Source organism: Limulus polyphemus, unplaced genomic scaffold, assembly GCF_000517525.1.
Source record: "Limulus polyphemus unplaced genomic scaffold, Limulus_polyphemus-2.1.2 Scaffold259, whole genome shotgun sequence".
Classification (NCBI taxonomy): domain Eukaryota; kingdom Metazoa; phylum Arthropoda; class Merostomata; order Xiphosura; family Limulidae; genus Limulus; species Limulus polyphemus.
Genome location: NW_013665869.1, coordinates 327,671 through 340,374, shown reverse-complemented (window position 1 = coordinate 340,374; position 12,704 = coordinate 327,671). Strand labels below are relative to the sequence as shown.

At 32.5% G+C, this 12,704-nt stretch overlaps 1 long non-coding RNA gene across 1 annotated transcript; it reads left to right on the top strand.

The window, feature by feature from the left end:
* The first annotated feature begins 1,097 nt into the window (after window positions 1-1,097).
* Window positions 1,098-10,633, top strand: LOC106478893. Its single transcript, XR_001292092.2, has 4 exons — window positions 1,098-1,245; window positions 3,655-3,828; window positions 8,567-8,691; window positions 9,473-10,633. It is a non-coding gene; the product is annotated as an uncharacterized LOC106478893 (long non-coding RNA).
* The last annotated feature ends 2,071 nt before the right edge of the window (window positions 10,634-12,704 follow it).

Sequence of the window (12,704 nt, the reverse complement as noted above, 5' to 3'; positions counted from 1 at the left end):
TAAAACTGGTTTATTCTCTCTGAATACAACTTTGCAATACACTTAATTTCCACAGTCGCGCTATAACAAACGCTATAATTCACAACGAACGTCTCACGTGCTCGACTCAACTGTCAATTATACATTACATTACCTTGTTGCCGTCACTTCTTGGCGGCTTATATATACAAGACTACCGCATATCTAGTAGCCTCTCGAGACTTCACGAACCTTCGAGAATATGACGTGTTACTAGCGTCACGTGACCCCCGCTGTCGTAACAATATCGAGCCTTTGAACAATGGCAGATGGAAAGTCAAATGAAGTATAGCTTATTGTAGGGGTCTTAATCACATGGGTCTTAAACAAGTAATCACATGAATATTCCTTCAATTAATAGAAATTTTCTTTTCAAAATTAATAAGATTCTTTAAACTTTTAGGAATCATAAGAATTATTCTTTTTTAAAACAGCTATTTTTATGCATTTTGATAAAATTAGATAATATTTTCCACTCTACTTTAAGTTGACAAATTGTTAAGAAGTGTTAAATTGATAATTCTGTAAATTGTAGACCTGCAGGTGATTTTTATTTTCAGTAAAGTGTTAAAATTAATTATTAGAAATTAGGAGCATTTGGAAAAACATCATAAAATCTGATAAAATACGGAAGCTTAGAAAGTTTTTGTAAATCTCACAAATACACTAGAGTATTTTGGTAAGTTTTTGCTTTTTTTAATGAAGATAGTACTACAAAAATAGGTTATTTTGATTCTCAGAAACAGGCCCGCCGAAGGGGGGAGGGGCAAAGGGGGCAACTTCCCAGGGGGCTCGGGCGAAAGAAACCTGGTTATACCTAAAGCATTTTTAGGCTGTATCTTCATTTAATGATAAAAAACATCTTTTCTTATAAACGCTTGATACATCAAGAACGACTGAAATAATAATTTGAGTAATAATTAATATGTATTTGTTACTTTATAGATTTAATAGATATTTGTTGTTACTTTATGAACGTTTTCACGCTTAAACTGTGAGGTAAAATCGGCTGCTGCTATGATTGTGTCTGGTTTATGAGCTCGTTGCTGACCTAATTTAGGATCTTCTTTTTAATAAATTCTTGAAAATGTTAAAAAAGAGAGAGAGAAAGGGGGCCCATGCTGGCTCTCGACGTTCCTGCTCAGAAAACTTTGGATAAGGAAATGCGTAAAATGTCAATTTCCAAGTTATATTCTTTAGGCAAAGAGAAATAAAATAAAATAAAAGGTGGGTTGAAAATTTGGTTGTTTGTACAAAATGGAGAGCAGGAAATTAACAAGTTTTCTGATTAAGACAAAATAATTAGTTTAGTTACTCTTGGAGCTACTGATACCAAGTTTCAAAGCAGGAAAGACTGTTTCCAGGGAAATTTTAAAGGGATATTTTTCTCGCGATGTAAATGGGCATATACCTGAAAAATGTTGATGGGTGTAAAATCATACAATTAGGACACAGAAACTCATAAAGGAGATACCTATGTGTGTGTGTGAAATTAACGTTGGTGTTGTGGTTAAGAATTTGGGATGAGAACTAGAAGTCTTTCAGCAAAGTGTTTAACTGTGGTTGCTTAGAACTGTACAGATTTTATCAATAGGTTTGGTTTGAATTTTGCGCAAAGCTACACAAGGGCTATCTGCACTAGCTATCCCTAATTTCACAGTGAAAGACTAGAGGGAAGGCAGCTAGTCATCACCAACCACCTCCAACTTTTGGGCTACTCTTTTACCAATGAATAGTGGCATTGACCATAACATTATAACATCCACACCATGGCTGAAAGGGCGAGCATGTTTGATGGGACAGGTATTGGAACCCACGACCTGCAGATTGCGAGTCGAGTGCCCTAACCACCTGGCCATGCCGGGCTGCTGTATCAATAAGAATTTATAGTAGAAGAGTAAGATTACTGTAACATTTTACAAGACTGTTTATGGATATCCTTTTCTCATACTATACTGTTCTATAGATTAATTTATATATCAAATTATTACTCTATGTAGAGTATCAGATATATCTGAGGTTGACAAAAGGTGAAAAAAAGCCATCTTTTATGCACCTTTTGTCAACTTTTATACACATTTTACAAAAATTCAAAAAGGCTAAGAGATCAGACTCTCACATACCTTTTGGCGCTTCAAAATACTCCATTGGCCCACTTTTGTTTGCATTGAAAGTTATTCAAAACATAAACTTTTCGACCATTAAAAGTTGAAAAAAAATCAACATTTAAACATTATAAACAGATGATCTGTTGGTGTCCAAAGAAGCAAACAGACAACAAAAGATAAAATGTTGGTAACCAAAATATGCAAACAGGTAACAAAGGGTCAACTGTGGGAATCCAAAAGATACAAACAGGTTTACAAAACATCAACTGTAGGAATCCAAAAGATACAAACAGGCTTACAAAACATCAACTGTGGGTATCCAAAAGATACGAGTAGGTTTACAAATAGTAAAATGTTAGTGTCCAAAAGATGCAAACAGGTAACAAAAGGTCAACTGTAGGTATCCAAAAGATACAAACAGGACAGTTGACCTTTTGTTACTTGTTTGCATCTTTTGGACACTAACATTTTACTATTTGTAAACCTACTCGTATCTTTTGGATACCTACAGTTGATGTTTTGTAAGCCTGTTTGTATCTTTTGGATACCTACAGTTGATGTTTTGTAAGGGGTACCCAAAAGATGCAAACAGATAACAAAACATCAAATGTGAGTATCCAAAAGATGCATATAGATTTACAACAGTTTAAATGTTAGTGACCAAAAGTTGAAATAGGTAACAAAAGGTAAAATGTTAGTGTCAAAAATATGAAAACAGGTAGCAAAAGGACAGCTGTGAGTATCTAAAAAATGGAAGAAAGAAACAAAAGGTTTACTATTGGTTATCCAAAGGATGCAAATGGGTAACAATAGACCAAATGCTGATGTCCAAAAAATAAAAACAGATGAAAAGTCAAATAATGGTGTCCAAAGGATACAAATATGTAACAAAAGCTTTACTTATGGAGACAAAATCATAAATTAATACCAATACTGAAGTGTTTATTTGTTTAATGACTATATTGCACAATATTATTTTTAATATCACATGTGTAAACTGGAAAAAAAATAATTTTTTAACTGTATTTATTTATTTACTATCATAAACAAGTGTCTAAGAAGAATTTTATTAAAATTCAAATTGTATATGGGCTTTGTGGACTTATTCAGTCGACTTGGCACTTTTTTGTCTTTTACAATCCACTAAAACCTCTGGTGGTACCTTTTGTCTTTCTCCATCTACAACTCATTTTTGTAGTAATATGCTGCTTTTTTTAGAACAGCTGTCTAAGAATTAGTAATCAAGTTTGTCCTCGTATTCCTTGAATTTTTCTGATTGCCATTATGTCTGGTTGGTTATAAATCTTCTAGTTGTGCATTCCCCTTTACTTAAAATGTATCGTGTTTCCAGAAATTTTCTAATTATAGCTTTCTTTTGTTCACTAATTGCTATTTTCTGTAAAGCTAGTGTTCATCTTTTTGATTTCTACAAAATGTGGAAAATAAGGTATAGTTATAATACTTTTTTAGGTAATAAAATGGGCAAAATAATCTACTGTTTTATTTTTCACACTTTTTTTTTTTACAGTTCTTCAGTAAAACAATCTGTATATGAGTGGACACACCCTTTACACTAGCATTTTCCAAACAGTGTGCCACGGCAAGTTTGTGGGGTGTCATGAGAGTTTCATCAAATGAAGAATAATTATGTGCATAAAAAAAAATATATTAAAAAAAATATTGCATATAGCAACAAATCAAGGTAAGTGAGTTAGGGTGTCATCAGTGAAAAAGGTTTGGATGCCACTGATTTACACAGTTATGATACTTGTGATGAACCAATATACAAGCCGTATTGGGAGGTGTGTACAGCATGCATACTATTGACCTAATTCACCAACAGTTGAAACCACTACAACAAATCAAATGATACTTTACATACACTACCAACAGAATTTCTATTCTGCCATATGACATATTTTCACAATTACTAGGTCATATTGACAAACTTTTGTTACTGTGGTTTCATTGTAAGGCTTCTAGAAGTTCAACCCTGAAAAATGAACCATACCCGATATCAGTTAAAAATCTAAATAAATTCAACGCATCACAACCGCATTTTAGATGACATAGTTCCCATGTATTCACCAAAGAACATTCCTAAGATCATGTATATGAATTAAGAGTGTATAGAAAAAACTGCTGCAAAATATTATGCTTTTCCTGTACAAAAAAGTTGAAACAATTATATTTAATGGTCTTCAATTGTTTACAGTAGCAAGAATTTTAAGCTGTTATATCTAGAACAAAAAAAATATTACAAAATTTTGTACATGTGTGCAAGAAACTTAAAGTGAATAAATATAACACAATACGTACCTCTTTTTTCCATACATTACAGGCACTTTTTTTTCTCTGTCTTTCCATATATCATCTTTTTTGTTGTGACATGCTCTTTCCTTTTTGTGAAGAAATATCTTGGCATTGCACCAGTTAAAAGTAACAAATAAATGTACATTATATAAAATAAAATTATTTTTACTCCATGATTATGTAATTTTCCTCTCTCCCCATTTCACAAGAATTTTATTAATAATGTGCGACACCATAATTTTAAATTTGATTAACAATGTGGGACATCATAACTATAAGTAATTTGATTATTTTTATTGTTTTTTGAAAATGGCAACCATGCCTGATGCTGTTAGATTTTACAAAAGTCTGAATAATTCATTAAAATTTCACACAAACAGGTAACAAAAGGTTATAAATCCTTGACCAATTTAAAAACAGGAAAATAGGTCAAGATGATATGCTTAGACTTGATCTTGTCACAATTGACATTTTTACTGAATATGTGATAATTACAACTCTGTCTTGAAAGGGATGGTCTTAGTGATACACTTTCTACATATTCTGTTTATCAAATAACAGGGGTCCTGCACACAAAAGTTGAATCTTGAAGCATAATTTTAAACAACCAGATGCTTAATTGGTTTGTTCATATCCTGTTCTATTTAATTACAAAAAGTAATACACCATTCAAGCCATAATTACTTACTATTTAAAAAACAATTATATAATGTATATGTTTGTATCACAATTCAGGCTATCATCAGGCAGAATGAAAACAGAAGAGACAAAGTATATTTACTATGTTAAAAAAAACTCATTCTTATAACACATGGTGCATGTAAATTTTAAATTAACATTGTCTTTAAATAAAACAAAATCGATAAATACATGTATATTCAACATAATTACAAAACAACAATTCAGACCTGCCATTCTTTTTAACTTAAAGGTTGTACAATTACAGATTAAATTTAGCCAAATTAAAGGCTGTTTTAGCATTTTTTTTTGTCAACTATCTTGATGAATTTTCTTAGTGTTATAGCTTACTTTAGTAAAAATGTATTACCTAAAACATGAAATAAATCATTAAATTAAGTGTTAATCAATAGGTTAAGAAAAAAACTTTGCAAAGGATGTTAGTCTCCAAAAGGAACAGATCTAAAAGGTAATTAGTTTACTAAGTAGTATCCTTACTCATAGTTGCACTCTGTGATGATCCACCATCTGAGAACTAACATTTTTTATTATTAAATATATATAGTGAAATATAAGATTCATGCTTTCAGTGCAATTATCATGATGGTCTGTTCATATATTCTTATTTAATACACTGGTATTAGTATTTTTCACAGTATACAGTTTATACAATATGCTTGTTAAGTTATTAAACAATGCTTAGTGATTTTCAAATTCTAGTCCTTAGACTTAACACAAAGACAGTGTACGTTTAAACTCAGTTGCAGGTGCACTGCACATAGCTTCCTGAAGCATTTAATCATTTTTTATACTATACTTTAATTCATAATTAAATGGTACAAGTTCTATTATATGTCTTCAAATTATCTTGCATAGAAAAATATTGGGATAAACCTGGACTTTTCTCATCGGGGCCATGATTGTAGGTTATGAGTTGGCTGAATTAAGGCCAGCTCAGCTGATCATTCTAGACTATGAAATTTATCCCTAACATGTCACAGACACCTACTGTAAAGAATTTGGCCCATACATACATAAAAACCTGACACTGGCAAGCCAGGATTAAACAGTGATAAACTGAGGTAAGAGAAGGTATAAACGATAGCAGAACTGGCCCATATATGTACAGCTATAGTAGTGGCAAAAATATTGTAAAGGTCACAACCACACCTTATAGCCATGTGACTGACTGATAAATGGATAGAGAGAGTTAAGCAACATGGGTTCAAAGATGTTAATCTATGAGAGTTTGTTGAACAAGAACTAGAGAGAGGAGGAGAGGCAGAGAAGAGAGGAGAAGATTACAAAAAGAGACAGAAGAAAACGAAAGGAGAGACTGAAAATAGAAAGAATAAGAGCACAAACTTAGATCACCAAGCTCACCCAAAGGACCTAAGAATAACAATGTAGTCAGGACCAGTCGACCCAAGCTACCCAAATTTGATGAACAGAAAGAAGACATGGATACTTTCTTGGAGAGATATGAAAGATTCACCCAAAATCAGAACTGGAACAGAGGCGACTGGGCAGTCTGTCCCAATCCACTTCTCATAGGAAATGGCCCACAAGTGTATGCGGGCATGATGTCGGAAGATGCTATGGACTATGACAAGTTAGAAGTGGTGTTCCTGAAATGCTATGAATTTAACAAGGAAGGTTTTCACTGGAAATTCAGAGGAGTTAAACCTAACACTGGAGAAACTGTATTTCAATTTGTGGCACATCTTCAGCAAATCTTCACAAGATGGACTGACGTGGCCAAATGTGAAAATAGTTTTGAAGGACTGGCAAGTCTACTAATATGTGATCAGTTCATGACCACATGCTCCACTGACATGTCACTGTTCCAAAAGGAGAGAGTGCCGAAAGATGTTGATGAGATGATCAAACTAGCAAAACAGTATATGAAAGCCCATGAAGGGAGTATAACTGGCAAGTCCAAGAATAACCAGTTAAAGTTGAAGCCAGTGGTGGCTGACCAGTGGCAGGATGCCACCAAAGGCAACAAGTCAACAAACAGAATGGAAAAGAGATGATATGCTTGTTATAAGATGGACACACTGCAAGTGAATGCAAGTCTATTGCCAACAAGCAACAGCATAAATCTCATCAGAAAGCAAAGAGATGCTATGCTTGTTATAAAATGGGGCACATTGCAAATGAGTGCAAGTCTGTCACTAACAAGCAACCACAGAAATTTCTACATAAAGCAGCTGGAGCTACCTACGGAAGAACAGTATGAGGTCCAATGTAGATATTGAAAGAGCTGTGGACTTGAGAGGAAGAGTCAAAAGTGAGTAACACATACCAATACATGTTAGACCTCAGAAACTTACTGGAGGAGACCTGTCAACTTGTTTGAGAAAGATTGTATGCAGCTCAAGGCAGTGAGAAACACTTCTGTGACAAGTAGGACAAGGATCGATGTTTCAAGGTCGGACAGAAGGTCTTAGTTCTGCTACCTACAGACAACAACAACCATGCGAGCATCAAAGTAAGTTATTTTTAGAAGTGAGAGTTATGGCAAGTTTGCTTTCATAGCTGTTTACGATTCATATATTGTGCAGTTTAATTGTTGTGAATTGATGTCATGTTACTTAAACCTTCTGGATTTTTATTGTTGCTTTAAGTGAGTATTGTTGCATCATAATGTATTGTAGTTTATGGAAAGTTCTAGGCTTCAGTCGGGTAATATATATATATATATATAGTTGACCAAGTTAGTGCAAGAAAGTAAGTTAGTGAGAGATATAGTCAAATAAATCTAGACTTGTGTTTGTAACTTTAGCCATAAAGAGTGTTAAGTGGTGACTTTTTAAAGTGTAATAATCACAGATTGTATTGCAATAACAGATTTTGTGCTGTTATTGTTGAAATTTATTGCCAACAAGTCACAGATACCTACTGTAAAGAATCTGGCCCACACATACGTAAAAACCTGACAATCAGCAATGTATATTTTAATTATGAAAATTTTCACAACAATTTTTTTTTTAGGTTGACAATAATTGTATTATTTGATTTTAACCAGTCTTTTTTTTTTTTTTCAAGTTATAAGATTCACAGAAGTTGACTATGTTGTATCAAAATGGTTTTGTAGCCTCAACAATCCATGTTACCACATCTGGTGAATCTTGACAATAGCCCTGTTGTGTAGTTTTCATTGCAAAATTACTGTCATAAAGCTGTCATTTCCAAATCACACCCATCCTCCTTGATGGCTTTCCATAATCCATTTTGTGCACACAGACAACAGTTTTCCAGCCCCTGTTTCAACAGTCCAATTACAGAAAATATGTTGGGGCTGTATCAAGCTATTTCTCTGATATATCTTTGTATAGATTAGCATGAATACCCATTTAATTCTCCACCTGCTTGAGGTATGTGATGATTGGACCTATATGTCATGAAATCAACTTGTACATATGTAACTTGTGTTACTTTTCCAGATGAAGATATTTCTTGACTATGTTGTATACTGTTGCCTGAGCCAAGAACAGCTTTTGCCACTGACCATTGTTCTTATGGATTTTCAACTGCTACAAGACACCACGTTTTGCTTATCATGTTTAAGGTACAGTTTGTTGCAGATCTCTTTCTGTATGACCCTAGTACCCCAAGTTGATTCATATTTTTTTGTTTTCCAATTACATTAAATACAAAAGATATCCCCACCTTGAAAATCCTAAATCCCCAACCTGAACATATCTTTATGATCTAAGTTTGTGAATATTTTGCATCAGAAAGAGTTGTTATATACCCTTCCTAAAAGCAATTAATTTCCAGTGCCATCACACTATTTAAAAAGTGCCAAACAATGTTGAAATGTAGTTCTGATGCATCCCATTCCACTACAGCTTTATATCAGCTGTAGGTGTCATGTATCTGCAGATTTGCATATTCAAAGTCATTTTAATATAAAGTACTCAACCTTCTGTAGACATTTAAACTTGAAATCAGGTAATAAACACAATCCCATCAAAAGTTGCTGGAAATGCCATGAATATGTAACATGGTCCATCCAACATGCTCTGAAGGGAATCCAGTGAATATAAACACAATAGGTTAGAAGTGTGTTTAAAGTAGCTGGAAAAAAAGAAGAATTGATGTATGATTATGTATTGATAAAACCCTTGCCCTGCTGAATGTTCAGCTGTGATGAAAAAAAAAAGAGTAAATACAATTATTATAGTCTTGTAAAAGCCTGGTGAAACATCATTTGGAGTAATGTGCATAGCTTCAGTTCCTTCATTACAGGAAGGATATCAATGAGTTACTGTGTAGAGAGAGGCTACAAGATTTATTTAATTTAAGCTATGAAAAGAAGCTTACAGTTTTTCACTTTTTTTTTCTAGAAACCTGGTAAAGATTTCGACAGTCTTCCTATGGATAGTCTGAATGGTGGAGCAAACGCTTGGAAATACAAACTTCAATATTAGTGGTTATAGATTTTAGGTTTGAAAAGCGTGATATAACTTTTTATTATTATTTTAAATATTTTGCTTGTAGTTATTCATAAACTTGTGGAAAGAATTACATGATGAGGTCTTATGCATTGTTAGTTTAAATCCTATTTCTTTTGAATAGATATACGTGAATGGCTATATTTGAATTTAATTAACTTTTGTTTTGCTATTTTTCTGAGCGAAGGTTGATTATAATGTTTTGTATGGTTTTCTGTGCTTTAGACCATTCATTAATATCAGGAACTTGATCATATAGCAACTAAAGAAAAGATTTAGGTTATATGAAAATGCTGTCAGTGTAACATTTACTCATTAGGATAATTATAAAGGGCAAGACAATATCTTTGCAACAACCTGCAGTGTACTCTCCATGAATATGGGTTATTTGGAAAAGTGTATGGGAATTTGACAACAGTACATTATTCCAAAGAATCTCAATACTACTTAGCTTGAAGTAAAGCCCACCAGCACTGAATCTCGATGTTTTGGTTTTATGTGACAAACTCTGTTTCACTTAGTTTTGAATAATGGTCAAATATATGTACAAAAGCAGACAAGCAAGTAATTTTTCTTTATTGTAATGTGCTAACCAAAGGGGTTTCCTGGGAGTGTTATGGTATGGAATGCAATTTGTATTCTAGATCTAGGACTTATCCGTGATATGTCTATACACTTACATGTCCATGGATATCAAGAAAAACTTAAAAATACAGGCAACTCATATTTGGTTTTAAAGTAACAATATAAACATCATGAGAAAAAGAAGAAACAAACTAAATGTCTGGATACTTTTAATGGGACAGTGTATGCACATGATGATAAGTGTAAAAAACTGTCCAAACTGCACACTGAATGTGTAAATAAAATGTATCCTTACCAGAATATATATCAGAAAAGCCTTTAATCAAAATTTAATGCTGTATAAAATATCCAAAATTACAATGATATTTTTGCCAATAACAAAAATTGTGCAAATTTCTGTCGAAATGTCAAAGAAATGATTTAAAAAATTAAAACTGTTAATATGTAGAAAACATTTCTAGGCAATTAAAACACTTTTATAAATACTTCTTTGTTTAATGCACTTTTTGTAAGTTTAAAACTTGCAATTTAGATACAAACAACTAAAATATAAATCAAATACAGAAACATTATATATAAATTATATATAAGAATTACTGAACAAATATGCTTATTACATAATTCTTTCTTCCTTCCTTTTCTCCAATTTTATATATATTCTGAGGTTTATTATAATACCTCCATTGTTCATTTTCTGTTCTGATCACACAGAAAATAAAAAATTATGTATACATTGCAAGAATACATATAAATTACTCAGATTAATCTCTTGCCCATTCTCTTTCTGTGGGTTTACCTCTTTATCTGGTAATCAAGGCCTTAAATGTACTTCATACATTTATAATAACCCATGATGCATGAGTCTTCTTTGAGTAAGTGCTATCCTTACTTAACCTCCATTTTCTTAATTCCTGGTTTCCAGATGATACTGAGGATACTGCTCTCTGTCTTCTGAGTCCCTGTTCAATACAAACATAAGAAGTGACAAAGAAAAATTAAGAACTCCATTAACATCAAATTTAGTGCTTCAACTCAAGTTTGATGAATCTTCTTTTTTTTTTTTGGAAGTGGTATTGCCATAAACAGTGTTTACTCAGAATTGTTTGGACCAAAACATGATAAAATATATTAGGCATAGTCTTGCTGTGACTGTTATTTTACAAATTTAATATATATGAATAACCTGCTAAAATTAAACAAAAAACAATGGTTATTTTCCCTTATATATTGAAACAATTTAAAAGTTCTATCATAATCCTATACTGCATGTTACCAGATAACTACACATTCAATTGCTCCATTAAAATAAAATATTGTAATTTTAACATCTATGCCCAAAGGTTTAATTTTCATTATTTGTGTATTTTACAACACTTCTATGAACAATGAACATTTCTTTTGAATATAACATTAAGCAACTTTTTCAATGTGTTTGAGGTTCTATGAATTTATAGTGTATGCTAGTTAAGGAGACTTCTATGAACAATGAACATTTCTTTTGAATATAACATTAAGCAACTTTTTCAATGTGTTTGAGGTTCTATGAATTTATAGTGTATGCTAGTTAAGGAGACAAAATACATCTAGTTTTATAACACTCATTATACATGAAACACTTTAATAGCATTAATTACATCAGAAGAAATCAATAAATAGAAGTAGTATACTTCGGAAACTGGAGCATAATATTTGTATAACCTAGGTTTGCATCAACAAATCATTTGAAATTCTCTCTCTCTAACTTTGAGAAAAATCACAAACAACTAGAGTGCCAATGGGTTGTAACTCAAAAAATCACGTGTATCTACCTTACAATTTTACATTATAATGTATTAATTTACTATGCAAGTTACTGCAAAACTGTACGTACTAACTGAGCAATCCTACTTTGTAAAAAGTATAACCTACACAGGTAAAAACAAGACTACAACATAAAACATAGCTGATAATGGTAATATCAAAAACTGAAGTATAATATTCATACAAACTAGGTCTGCATCACATTTAATATAGACGAAAACCAACTCAACAGAGCAATAAAAAAGGGATCTTCGCAGCGTGGTGGATAGGTCTTTCAATTAGTATTTGAGTAGCGCTTTGACTGAAAAAGAAATATTAAGCAGATCAATTTCTAACTACAGGCATGGTATCATAAATAAACAGTGAGTAAGTATTAGAAAGATTAGGGGTAAACACTGAGATTTCACATTACAGAAAAAATAATTAAAATTATTTTTTTCATGTACTAATGTAGTTAGAACTGCTAAGATTTTACCATGTTTATGAGCTCGTTGCTGTCCTAATTTAGGATTTTCTTTTTAATAAGCTCTTTAAAATGTTAAAAAAGAGAGAACGGGGCCCTGAGAGGATGTTTGTCCCGGGGACTGTGCTGGCTCTCAACACTTCTGGGCCAAACAGGTTTCTGATAAAGCCAAATTGGCCGCAAAACCTAAAACCTTACAATATGCTAATATCGTTCTAAAACCTTACAATATACGAGTATCGTGATTTCCTTACGACTGTAAGCACAAGAATTATA